Source organism: Dermacentor albipictus, chromosome 2 (genome assembly GCF_038994185.2).
Source record: "Dermacentor albipictus isolate Rhodes 1998 colony chromosome 2, USDA_Dalb.pri_finalv2, whole genome shotgun sequence".
Classification (NCBI taxonomy): Eukaryota; Metazoa; Arthropoda; class Arachnida; order Ixodida; family Ixodidae; genus Dermacentor; species Dermacentor albipictus.
Genome location: NC_091822.1, coordinates 120,403,965 through 120,416,607, shown reverse-complemented (window position 1 = coordinate 120,416,607; position 12,643 = coordinate 120,403,965). Strand labels below are relative to the sequence as shown.

General features: G+C 47.1%; 1 protein-coding gene across 4 annotated transcripts in view; it reads right to left on the bottom strand.

Moving 5' to 3' along the window:
* LOC135914717 (chondroadherin-like) overlaps positions 1–12,643 on the bottom strand; it is a 660,669-nt gene that overhangs the window by 274,846 nt on the left and 373,180 nt on the right. For all 4 annotated transcript variants that reach the window (XM_070533920.1, XM_070533923.1, XM_070533919.1 and 1 more), the window contains exon 2: positions 6,490–6,560. The gene's annotated coding sequence lies outside the window, so the exon portion shown is untranslated. The remainder of the gene's footprint in view (positions 1–6,489; positions 6,561–12,643) is intronic.

Here is a 12,643-nt window from a genome sequence, read left to right as displayed (position 1 = left end):
AACCCCAGATGTCCAAAAGTTATTGATTACCTATCTTAAAAGCCCCTCTCATACAGCGATGGTGCTGCTTTGGGCAATTAATTTCCATTACTAAACAACCTAGACAGTGGTGTTCGCTCCAGCAGGTGGCGTTCGTTATCGCGCATTCGTTATCTGTTAGTTGATGCACTTCGTTAGAATGCATAATTCACCCAGTGGCTATCTCTACGAATCCAACATGCAGTGTTGGATATTAAAGTATAGCCTCGGACACGAGAATATAACTGTGTGGTAGAACAGCAGGGGGCTATAAGCGTTATTAAGGCTCCCAGGATGACGAGACGCCGTGAAGGGAAAAGTCCTTTTTTTTTCGTCCATAATTATGAGTACTGATGGATGGTTTGCTCAAACGAACTGAGATGTCAAGGATCGAGAGTAGGCGCAGCCGGAATGTGTTCGAGAGTGAGCGTGGTGGCAATTAACTATTACCATCTGATTCACAAGGGGTGCGCGGATGATCTATTCATCGTCAGCGGTAGCATTAATCAGCCGCTGGGACACCCATTCGAGAGTAACTAGAATGTTCGATGTCAATTTGTCCTGAGGACTACACAGACTTGGGTGTGTTATCCCCATTAAAAACGTCAACCTGTCATTGCACAAACTTTGGAAGTTGCTTTCACAAGTTCAGGAGCAGGAACGAATATTATTACATTTCCTCTCCATTTGTTCGATTTATTATGCTGACACTCTAAGCAATGGAGCCCGTGTACTGTGTCGTCACCAAGTTACGAAGCTCATTTCAATTGCATATTCTTTCTCTTTATTTGTGTGTTCGCGTTCCCACTGATTTTAAGAATCATGGAGGCAACGAGCTATAATTTGATCCATGCCTTCCAATGCAACAAAATAGAAGCATGGAATGGGATCTGACAGAAGGAATAATACTGCTATAAGAGTGCAGCTCCCTAATAGTTATAGAATTTTTTAGAGCGCAGCTCTTAGGCACCCGTTCCTGCGTTGAGCGTCGGCATGCCTCGGCGGCGTTCTACCTCGTAACCGCTAGTGAACGAGCACAGCAAATGATGGATGGATGAAAGCGAACGCGGAGCAGCCTCAAATCAAAGAGCGCGCGAGTAGGAACGTGGAGGAAAAGCGGAGGGGAAGCAGCATGCACACGAGTGTGGGCGATCACATCTGCGCTTCCGATGCGTGGAGGGCGCAGGGTGGCATAAAGTGGGAAGGGCAATGCTCCTCCGCGGCGTCGGCAGCGGCGATCAGTCCGCGGTACCAGCGTGTGTAACAGGGATCACTGCTCCTACAAAGGCCGATGGCGAGCTGCTACGAGTAAGGCTTGATGTGACGCTCCCTAGTGTGTTGCGCTGCACTGGTCGTGCCAACAAATAGTGCCACATTTGTGGCACGATTTCCGCGCGAAGAAGGGCGACTCTTTTTATTGGTGGAATCAAAGCTTAAGAAAAGCGTAGTGCCGCGCAAGACGGGCTGTGTGGCGACGATGGCTACGATATAACGCCAGAGTAGCGTACGTCGTATGTATGAAAACAAAGCACGCTACTCAGAGCGTTCGCTTCCTAATACGAACTGCATACCTGTATAACATATTATTATTATTATTATTATTATTTGTTTTGCACACATATACACAGGTAACAGGAAAGGGATAGCGAGGAGCAGGCTGGCAACTGCCACCGGAAGGGGCACAACGCCTGCCTACTCTTCTGAAGGGAGGCGACAGCAACACAGAAATGGAAGATAGGAAGGAGGGGAGGAAAAAGGAAAAAGGAAAGGAGAGCAACAGGACAAATCTAAAGACCAAAGTAGAACACTGCAACAGGACAAATCTAAAGACTAAAGTAGAACTCTGCAGCCGGAATTAAAGTGACGCCGCGTCGAACAGCCTCCACAATTATCAACCACGTCCATGGCTAGTTCGCTATGCGGCTGATTGTGTTCTCCACGATGAGACGCCAAGTGAAGCTGCACGTAATCACCGCTTCACGTAATCAGCTGCACGTAATCACCATAACATAACACAAAATAATTACACGCAAAATTGAAACACGTATACAGGTGCGTTCAGCTTTCGCCTTAGGGAATATCGTAATCATTGGTGAACTTGTAGCGCGAAAGGACTACTTCGCTTGCAGGGCATTTGCCAGTGTCCAGAGGTGGTGATACATCTAATGGTAAGAACGCCAAAATGTAATAAAGGTATAATCCAGGCATAATAAACTGAGACATCTGGTAAGAAAATTCCGCATACGCTTGCCCGTAGGCGGATCTGAGCCCAAGCCATCCCGAGTAAGCTTTGCAGTGACAGCCAGAGGCGTTAGCTCTACACCACAACAGTATATAGGTGTTATCGGTGAGACGAAAGAGCGCTTAGTTAGAGCGGCGCGTCTAGCGGTTCCTGACGTCACGGGAAAGGTCTCGACATTTGTCTATAAAAGCACACGTGTGTTTGGCGTGTCTTCGTTGCCTGTCGCAAAATAGATTCAGGAAGATCTGCCTCGGCGGCGCCTGCGAAGTCGCTTTCTCGACCGCGAACGTATGCTTCGGAAGAAGAAGTGCGGGCCCAGCGCAACGCGGCTCGGCGTTCAAGCTATTGTTTTGCAGTCACATTTGGAAACTATGCATCTTTTTACTTTACAGACCATAAGAAAATGACCGTTTCGCGTTGAAACTGCAGTACAGCAAGGACACTGTCGCCTCGTTTGTCAATGGAGTAAATAAAGAACAGATTTTGCTGATTCTAAATGCGAGTGTTTCCACTAAAAATTCGGAAGCTCGCAACTCTTCCGGGAGCTACTACGAAAGCCCTAAAGAAAACACATTGGGACACTACATGGGGAACTACCTTAGGAAACTACATTATGAACAAAAGTGTAACATAATAGTTTACAAATGTAGCCCCCCATGTAGTTCCCCAATGTGTTCCTTTTAATGCTCTCGAAGTAGTCCCTCGGGGTGTCGCGGGCTCGACAATTTTTTTTACACAGCTTCGCTTTCTCACAGGGACGTCATTTTCCCGGTATAAGCTATCTATACTATGCATGGATAAGAGTGGCCAACAAAGCCTGTCATTTTATGTCTTCCTTATCATACTTGGACGTGAGCTGCTTATATATATACAAGAGATACTGAACCAAAGCAAGTTGATGCTACGAAATGACAGCGCAAGAAAGACCAAGGCTAGCATGTGATGCAACAAGGGCGCAGCCCTCCTCTTGCCCTACCAACATCACAGCTTTCTTCCCTCTACAGAAAAGCAGGCGCACTGATACATAAGCTCACACACTGTCACTAGACAGTCTGTTGGGGTCAGCAAAAATAAAAACACTGTACCAAGGCCAGCTTGTGATAGAAAAGAGAAGCCCGTCTCTTACCCTACCAACTTGGCAGCTTTCCTCCCTCCAAAGACAAAAAAACTGGTGTACTGATACATAAGTTCACACAGATTCACTAAACAACTATGCACACGCCGGGCACTGTCATTAGAGCCAGTCTTTACGGCAATATTTTGCAATATTGTAAATCTTAATGTCTTGCAAAAAATCTTATTGGCGCAATGAAGTTGTACGCCTCGCATAGACTTTCTTTCATGTTTACGCTTGAGAAAAACATGTACCGTCTACCGCTAATAAAGAGGTTGCTGTTTCGCCTGAAAGGTGAAAGGCATCGGTTGCGATGTCAAATTAGTGAACAGCTATGCGAAGTAAGGGTAGTAAGTAGCTTTATTGGCCGTATAAACTTGGAAACATTGGCTTACATATTGATTTAACAAGCATGGTGCCAGCGCGTACAAGCAAACGTGAACACATCACACTCGACGACAGCAGACAATCCCTGTCAAAACACTAGCAAGGGCGGCAGCAGCAGCGAGCGAAGTGGCCCTTGTGCTGTCAATCGTTTCACCGCAAACTAAGCGGCGAGAACACAGCACGCAAAAATGTATGAACTCCGTGCCGGTTACTTTTAAGACACGGCGCGCTCCTTGCTTTCTCTCCTTGAGCCGCTATAGTCAGTTGCCCTTGCGCTCGGTCGCGAAATACGCATGTCAGCCGGAGCACAACACCCCTCTTTCCCTCCCTCCAATCCCATGGAGGAAAGAAAAAACTAGGAGGGAGCATCACGTGATTCCGCTAGCCTCGGCAAGCCAACCCCCTTTAAATACCGCTCTCCGGGCCTTGTGCACGGTGCACTTTGGCAAGGAATAGAGCCCCATTCTTGGCAGGCCATTCGCGATTGTTTGGTACGTGGTAACGATTAGTGGCGCCTGCCGTCCAAGTCATGGATGCATGTAGGAAGTATACCGCGTGGGTTTCTGCTACTGCGGGCGTCGTTCTTCGCTTCAAATGCGTTGCCTTGAAACGTGGAGAAAGACTGGGGAGGTAGACCCATGACGAGATAACTTTCAAAGCATCATTTGTGCTTACCACCTAACTTAGCCACATCATCTCCAAAGCCGTCCAGAGTATGCCCGAGCGTGGTCTATTGTTCCGTCTAATCAGCTGTTGTGTACCTTAACCTCCACTGCGTATTTTCTTGCTATTTTTTTTTCTGTGTCTTGCACCTATATACGATGAGACGAGATGTGTCACGGCATGTTTATTTGTCGCGTGTTTGTTTAGTAAAAGGTTCTGCTGTGCGTCTTTCGCTGTGAAAGAAATGAATAGAATTAGCCTGCACTCTAAACGGCGAAGTCGTCGCCTTTCCTTGAGATTTACGTGCGCTAGTTTGTGAGATTGTGCGGTGCGATGTCGTTATGCTGTTGAGACGCGCCTATTGTGTTCTCAATGGTCTATTGAGAGGCAGAAGGCATTGAGCAGAACGACTGTGTCGAGTGGGACCGTCTGCCATAAAAATGTGCTGGCACGGCCTTAAATATGGTCGGGGTCCCCCGGCTCACCAGTACATATTTGGGCCGTTGGGTACACGAAGGGACAAATTTTTTTGCAAGCGAAAGCAGTCGCTGCGGACCCCTGACGCTCGCTTGATAGACTGCACATGTTTGCAGGATCGGAAGGCTTCACTATTTCCCAGAAGATAACCGCAAACGCGACGAATCACCGTAGGAAGAGCGGCATGGTTGCCTTCACACGTTTTCAGGGCGAAAGGTTTCCATGTTTCCCTGATACCATCCCTAAACGCGATCAGTCGTCCTTGAGGTGGCCCTCGCGGGTTGTTAGGCATAATGGCGGTTAATTGCCCGACGCCTCCGTTCGCTACATCCTTGGCATCTGCCTGCTCCTTGCTTAAGCGGTGAGCCGCGTGGTGGTTTGGTGCGTTACCTGACTGACATAAAGCAGACTCTACTGCTTCACATTCTTGAATTCCTGCACTCAACCTCGCCGTGCGTTTGCCACGCCTACTATGTGCGCATAATCCAGATCCCGCCAACAGACGCTACCAAAGCGAGCTACGTTATCTACCGCTTGCCTATCATGTGAGGGTCCACTTCCCCTCATCCCATTCCTCTCATTTTTTTATGACTAGCTGCAAGATAGTCAGGTGACGCTCCGTCCTAGTTTTTTTTCCTTCCTCTATACTTTCGCGTGACAGACGACGGCGAGTTTGCCCTCCGCTTTCTTCCCTCGCGCGTGTCAGATTCAGCCGGGATCGCCGGTTCCGTGTGCGTGCTTTCGCTCTTAAGCCTGTTTCACATGCAAGCGAAAATGCTCGCGAATCCTGCCGCCGCGCCGCAGAAATCTGTTTCGAGCGGCGGCGGCGGCACTAGCGGCGGGAGCGGCGAGGTTCGAGCAAGTTGGAATTTCGTCGCAGCGGCAGAGCGGCAGCACCGCTTCCGAACGGCCCGTCTCGACACGTGACCTGTGGCGTACTAGTGCGGGAAAGCCTGCGCATAGGACTATGTTTATTTACTTGCTACACGGGGTACGGGCAACATGCCCAGAGAGCTTTTCAACGAATTTTTAATTGCTAAGGGCAGGATAGGTATTCATAAAATAAAAATTTGAGAGGGAGGGACAAAGCAATGCTTATGTTGGTAGTCGCAAACTACCGAAACTGGCTGAAAGTCCCGTGTTTTTTGCCAGCAACATTGCTATTCGCTCCGGCGGAAAACGCGCGGCGGCAATGCATGTGAAACGAAACCTCGCGAAAAGCTTCGCAGCGCCGCGCCGCTGTTCGCTCCGTTCGCTCTATCGCTTGCATGTGCAACAGGCTTTACAAACAGCATATGGTGCGTGGCGATGGTGTTATCGCCCTTAGATTTTACACGGAACATCGCGGCGACGACGACCACGACACCGACGGCAAAAATGAGCCCATCCTAATAAATTATATGTTGATGTACCATACGTGGTCGAATTCCTTCATCACATTTTTTGTGAAGGAAAGCCTGATGCCGCTGACACAAACTTGTACCGAGAGCAAGGAAAGTTAGATATGTGGAAAGGAGTGAGACAAATTGGGCGACGTGTTAGAAGGGAGGGATACGCAATGGCACAGCAATTGAAGGTAAAGTGTCACCTTTCATGGAGCGTCGGCCATTATGCGCGAACGTCGTGAGGCTGCCGTTCACAAGGCATCGTGGCACCACCCTGAAATAATAGAAGGAAACAATATATATATATATATATATATATATATATATATATATATATATATATATATATATATATATATATATATATATATATATATATATATATATATATATATATATACAGTGCAAACACACGCGTAACTGTGCTGTCGGCTCTCAGCGGCGACACGTTATCCTTTCCTCCACTTTCATCTTACTTTTCTTAATTATTTTCCACATTTCAGTCCCAACCGCAGTCGATTTCCCTGATGCATTCCTTCGCTTGATTGTCTGTTGGCTTTATATCGTTAAAATCAATAAAAATTGAGCCCATCGGTTTCTCTTCTTCTCTCCTTCATTAGCGAGGGTGTCGAATCTGGCAGCCTTTGTGTCATTAGGTGGCATACGAGGGTTTTTTTAGCTACTTGCCTGCCCTCCTAAGCTCACGTGTTACGTGATGCCATCGGGCGAAAAAGGCATCCGCCCACCAGGGTTCTGAGTGGCGCTGGCTAACATTTCCAGGGATAAGTTCAGTAAACCTAAATACAAAAATTAGTGGACGGATTGATAGCCGTCGCCGTAGAACAATTAGTAGTGCGGTGCACGCATAATGCGGATGTTGTACGTTCGCTTCCCACGACGGCACGTTATCTTTTCGTCCACAGTCATTTCCTTTTCCTTTATTAATGTCTATATTGTAGTTTCAACCATAATAACTTTCTGCGATGCATTCCTTCGCTTCATAATCTGTTGGCGTTATACCGCCAGGATCATATATATATATATATATATATATATATATATATATATATATATATATATATATATATATATATTGTTACACGTCAGGGAGACCGTTTATCACCCTTACGGATGATAGTTAAACTTGTGGCTGTAGTTAGTCGGCTACATTTTATTTGTTCATTTATGTAGTGTGAAATGCCGCCTGGCATTTTTTATGATGGCGGGGTAAGTGCCCTTTGTTCAGGGAATAGCCAGTATTCCATGCGTCGGCGACTTGGGTTCCTAAGTAAAGCACAACGCATACCAGAAAATGTCATATTAGCTGCCGCCGCTGATGGAATTCAGTGTTGGACGCTTTGTGAGCTAACGTACATTTTCGCCCCGCCCCGCAGTGATGAGCGAAATGTCGCTTGCAGTCAGAAGTCCTCAATACCGTAGAGAACTCCTCACTAAGGATGATAGTCAGGCGCTTACGACATACCGTATCTAGTGATCGAAAAGAGCGAATAAAACCATTTGCCCGCCGTTTAATATGCAATCTGAGCAATCTATGCGGAAACATCAATGTGCCGGGTGCTAAAAAGGTAGATAGCCTGTCTTCACTTAGTCTGCGACAATGTGTGATTCTAATTTGATGATTCACTTCGCGTTTTCTTTGATTATCGTTGTCAAATTTATGTCCATGTTACGTACTAATTTGTCCCTCTACCAGTTCCTTTTCTTTTGCATCGATGTAAAAATGAAAAGCGTACATCCACATTATTAACGTCATATTCACCATGTTAACGTCAAGGCTAATCGGTTCCGACTGATTTGAAATGTAGCACCGGGAATCCGGACACAGACAAAAACCTAACAGCAGCGAAAGACCACGCTCGTCTTCAACCAATTTGCAAGAGTCAAGTTCAATCCCCCGAAAATGCATAAGTGGAGAAAGTAACATTTTCTTCGTGTATTATTAGTCGGCACATAAAAATTACAAACTCAAGAGTCCGTGTGCTTCGAATAGTTGAAGGACAGGATATGGAACGCGTGAACAAGTTAGAAACGGGATGTCGGAAAAGGATTGGGGAAAACAAAGGTGAGTAATACAAACCCATAAATACGGAAACCATCTATAAATGGGAAATTCAGTATAAGCATCACGTATTCCTTTGTGCTTTATGTGACCTCTATGACTACGAGCGCGGCGTTCTTAAGAGGGTGTTAAACCAATTAGCTAACAGGCCATTTTCAGAGACTGAGATTCTCAGACCATGGCCCCATGCGTCGCAGGCTTACGAAGCGACGCGGGCACTGCGACGTTTCATGAAAGCGAGTGGCCTGAGTGACCGATTATAGGCGGGAAGTTATGGACATCCGCATGCATTCACACTGATAGTACCTTCTTCCCTCTCTGTCCGTTCTTTCTTCCCTTAATCCCCTTTCCCGGTGTAGGGTAGCTAACCGGACGTGCGTCTGGTTAACCTCCCTACCTTTCCTTCCTTCCATTTAGTGCTCCTCCTCCTCCTCCTCCTCCTTTGTTTTCTTTGTAGTATCCTTTTTAATATGCATAAACCATCCTTGTGTCACAAACGGTGCACACAATATGCATCATTCCCCTCCCAAGCAACGCAAGTGGAATTCGGGTTCTTCGTTTTCAAAAAGAAAAGATCGTGCTTTATGGCGCCTAGGAACCGTGACTACGTAACGAACGGACGTGTGCATTTTCCTCGAAAAAATGCAGACGACAGATACTGAAAACAACCATTCTCTTACTTTGTCCTTGCCCAGTCGTTGTCATTTGTTATCCCGCCGTCATTATTCCCTTAGTTTTGTCGATTCGCGCACGCGCATACGTGTGTGTGTCTGCGTTCTGTGTTTCCATACGTGTATGGACATCTATGTCAGTGTATGTGTGCTTGCGTGTGTGTGTGTGTGTGTGTGTGTGTGTGTGTGTGTGTGTGTGTGTGTGTGTGTGTGTGTGTGTGTGTGCGTGCGTGCGTGTGTGTGTGTGTGTGTGTGTGTGTGTGTGTGTGTGTGTGTGTGTGTGTGTGTGTGTGTGTGTGTGTGTGTGTGCGTGCGTGCGTGTGTGTGTGTGTGTGTGTGTGTGTGTGTGTGTGTGTGTGTGTGTGTGTGTGTGTGTGTGTGTGTGTTTGCGTGCGTGTGCGCGTGCGCGCGTTCACTGGGTGCGTCTGCAAGGTCTGGGCGCTCTGACAGCTATGCTATCGCTGACCTGACCGCCGCAACTACCGCTATACAGGGGCACAGCATGCATTAACACGCTGTTTAATTCCACCCGAAGGTGAGCCCCTTTCTGCGACCTAACATTCCGTTTCCGCACTCCAACCATGTTATACGTACCGGCATATCGTATTCCTTGTCAAAATGCTAATAGGCGCACTCGTCTTAAAGACGAGGGTCGAATGGCGAAATAAAAGGGCGGCGACGCGGAGAATAAAAACGAAAAAAGGAAGAGAGTGTGGCTGCAATAATTTCGACCAGCGGAGCGCAAGTGCAGCCGTCTTCCTTCATGAATGTCATTATGCAAACCGTAACTGGGGTTTACCTTCCGAGTGGCGGTGAGCTACTTTAAAAAATTCGCGCGTTGGTGCATGGCTGCTGCATAATGCAGTGTTATGACACATGATACACGCGCTCTCGGCACTTGGAATACTTGCTTCGTTGTAGACTGCAGCCTACACACACCCAGAAAGGCTGCATAGTCTTTAAATTCAGCTGCTAGTCAGCAAAAAAATAAAAGGAAGAAAAATCACAGACAACCAGCGTCCTTTCTCGAGTCGTTGGACTGAATACATGATATCCCGTATATTTTTCGAGCAAAGCGTTGGTAGCACGAAGCTTTGTGTATAAATATTTGAAATAAGCCGCCCGTTGCTGTGGCGGGCTGTCGCTTTTATGAAGCCTCCATTGCTTCAGTTATGATTCTACTAACGTCGACATTCGTAGTGAGATGGGTCCCAGCAGAATTTCTTTACATGGTACTAGGATTCTTAGGGTACTTCACTCACTTTACAGGGACTATCTATCTATCTATCTATCTATCTATCTATCTATCTATCTATCTATCTATCTATCTATCTATCTATCTATCTATCTATCTATCTATCTATCTATCTATCTATCTATCTATCTATCTATCTATCTATCTATCTATCTATCTATCTATCTATCTATCTATCTATCTATCTATCTATCTATCTATCTATCTATCTATCTATCTATCTATCTATCTATCTATCTATCTATCTATCTATCTATCTATCTATCTATCTATCTATCTATCTATCTATCCCGCCAAGTGGGGTAATTGGAGATGTGCCACTGGGCATGTACCGCTGTTCAATGGGCCTCTTCAATGCCAACTTCGAAGACTAGGTATGTCTCAATAGGTGTGTGCCGCTCTTCAATGAACCTCGCGCAAACATGGGCCACTGGGTATGTGGCACACGTCAATGAGATCAGTTAACCCTCTCTTCACGCAAACTCGTGTTAGTGGTGTTACGGTTGCCGTGTAACACCCCGGGCAAAAAAATTCGCTACCACCATGTCTCATCGAAACGAAAGGTGGATTCCTAATTTGCTGTCGTTGTCTCGAGTGGTTACCGGTCTGGCTGGTGCACCACAATACTCACAGGCCCCTTCGTCTGTGCGCATGCCTAAGAAAAACGAACAGTGGATTCCTAATTTGCTGTGGTTGTCTCGAGTGGACGCCGGTCTGGCGGACGCCCCGCATTCTTCACAGGCCCCTTTGCGTGTGCGCGTGAAAACCCTTTCCGCGAACCAGATAGGACCCCCGGGCTGCCACCAGTGGTAGCACGCTCGAAAAAACGTCAACTGGGAGACTGGATCAGTCACCCATCCACAACCAGACGCCTTTCCGCGAACCAACGTCGTGCGAAAGAGAAGGGGTCAGCTGCCTACGATCCCCAGGACCCGCGGGTTGCCACCAGTGGAGGCAAACTCGGGAAAACATCGTCCTGGGAAAGTGGCTGTCGCCGCCAAGCAACGTGGGACTAAGTGCATGTCACGTGACGTTGACGTGAGCAAGATTCCACCTACGATTTTGGTGGGCTCATTTAAAGGGCCCCACAATGTAATCTTTTACTGCATGCTCTTGTTCTTATCTTTCACCAACCATTGAATAAACCATGCAAGTTTCGCACGAGAAATCGTCTCGTCCCTGCCTGATCGTCATGGTTTACTGGACACCTGCAGCCCGCCGACAACGCCGCACTACCCAATAGTAACGCCGGTCGAGGTTGAAGAACCAGGCGTCGCAACAACTGGCTGGCAGCGATTGGGATACCCTACACTGGAGACCATAACTTTGCACGACATCTAAGAGATTGTTTCTTCTTCGTCCTGGTGACAACGTTCGGAAGGAAGGTGTCACGATTCATGACTGCATATGGTGAGTGCACGGCTTTTCTTCACTAAGATATCACTTGGCTTTACCTATTTTGGGGGTCGAAGTACAGAGCAATGATTTTTCGTTAACCGTTGACGGAAGTTTGAGTACGTCGAGGTTGCTACAGAGTGAAGAGTTAGCAGCACTAAAGGCAGCCATGAACTTGAAGGCACTAAGGAAGCAGGAATTGTTGAGCTTGGCCAGAGAGTTGGGCCTCCAAATTGCCGAATCAAAAATAAAGCCAGGGATCATTGAGGCGATCGAAGCTAGCGGGGCAGACAACGATGAACTGAAGGAATGCCTAGAGAGCATTGCAGATAAGGAGGAAGAGCGTAAGCGCCCAGAAAAAGAGTAAGAGCGTAAGCGCCTAGAAGAAAAGGAAGAGCGTAGGCGCCTAGAAGACGAGCGTAAGCGCCTAGAGGAAAAAGAAGAGCGCGAGTGGGTTGCACGCGACGCACTCGAAATGAAGCGCCTAGAGGTTGAGCTTCTGAAAGCTCAAAATACTTAAAGATCTAGCACAGAGGCACATGAAAGCGAACGCAGAATGACAGACTTCATGGCACCCTATGCAGTAGGAAGGGACATAGGTATTTTTCTGGTGCAATTTGAGCGCACGTGTGACAAGGCAAAATTTGTGAGAAGCACGTGGCCACAACGCGTGACTACGTTACTGCCACGTGAGGTAGCTGATATAGTTGCCCGCATGGGGACAGAAGAAGCAGATGATTTCGCTAAAGTCAAAAGCAGTCGGGTTAAAAAGTATTGATTATCAGCAGAAGCATTCAGGAGAAAATTCAGAGAGGTTGAGAAGGCCAAAAACGAGTCATACTCATATTTCGCATACACCCTGGAGGTAAACCAGAAAGAATGGCTCAGAGAATAGGGTGCACTCGGCCACGCCGCAAAGACAATGCAGTGCATTACTTTGGAATAGTTCTACCGGC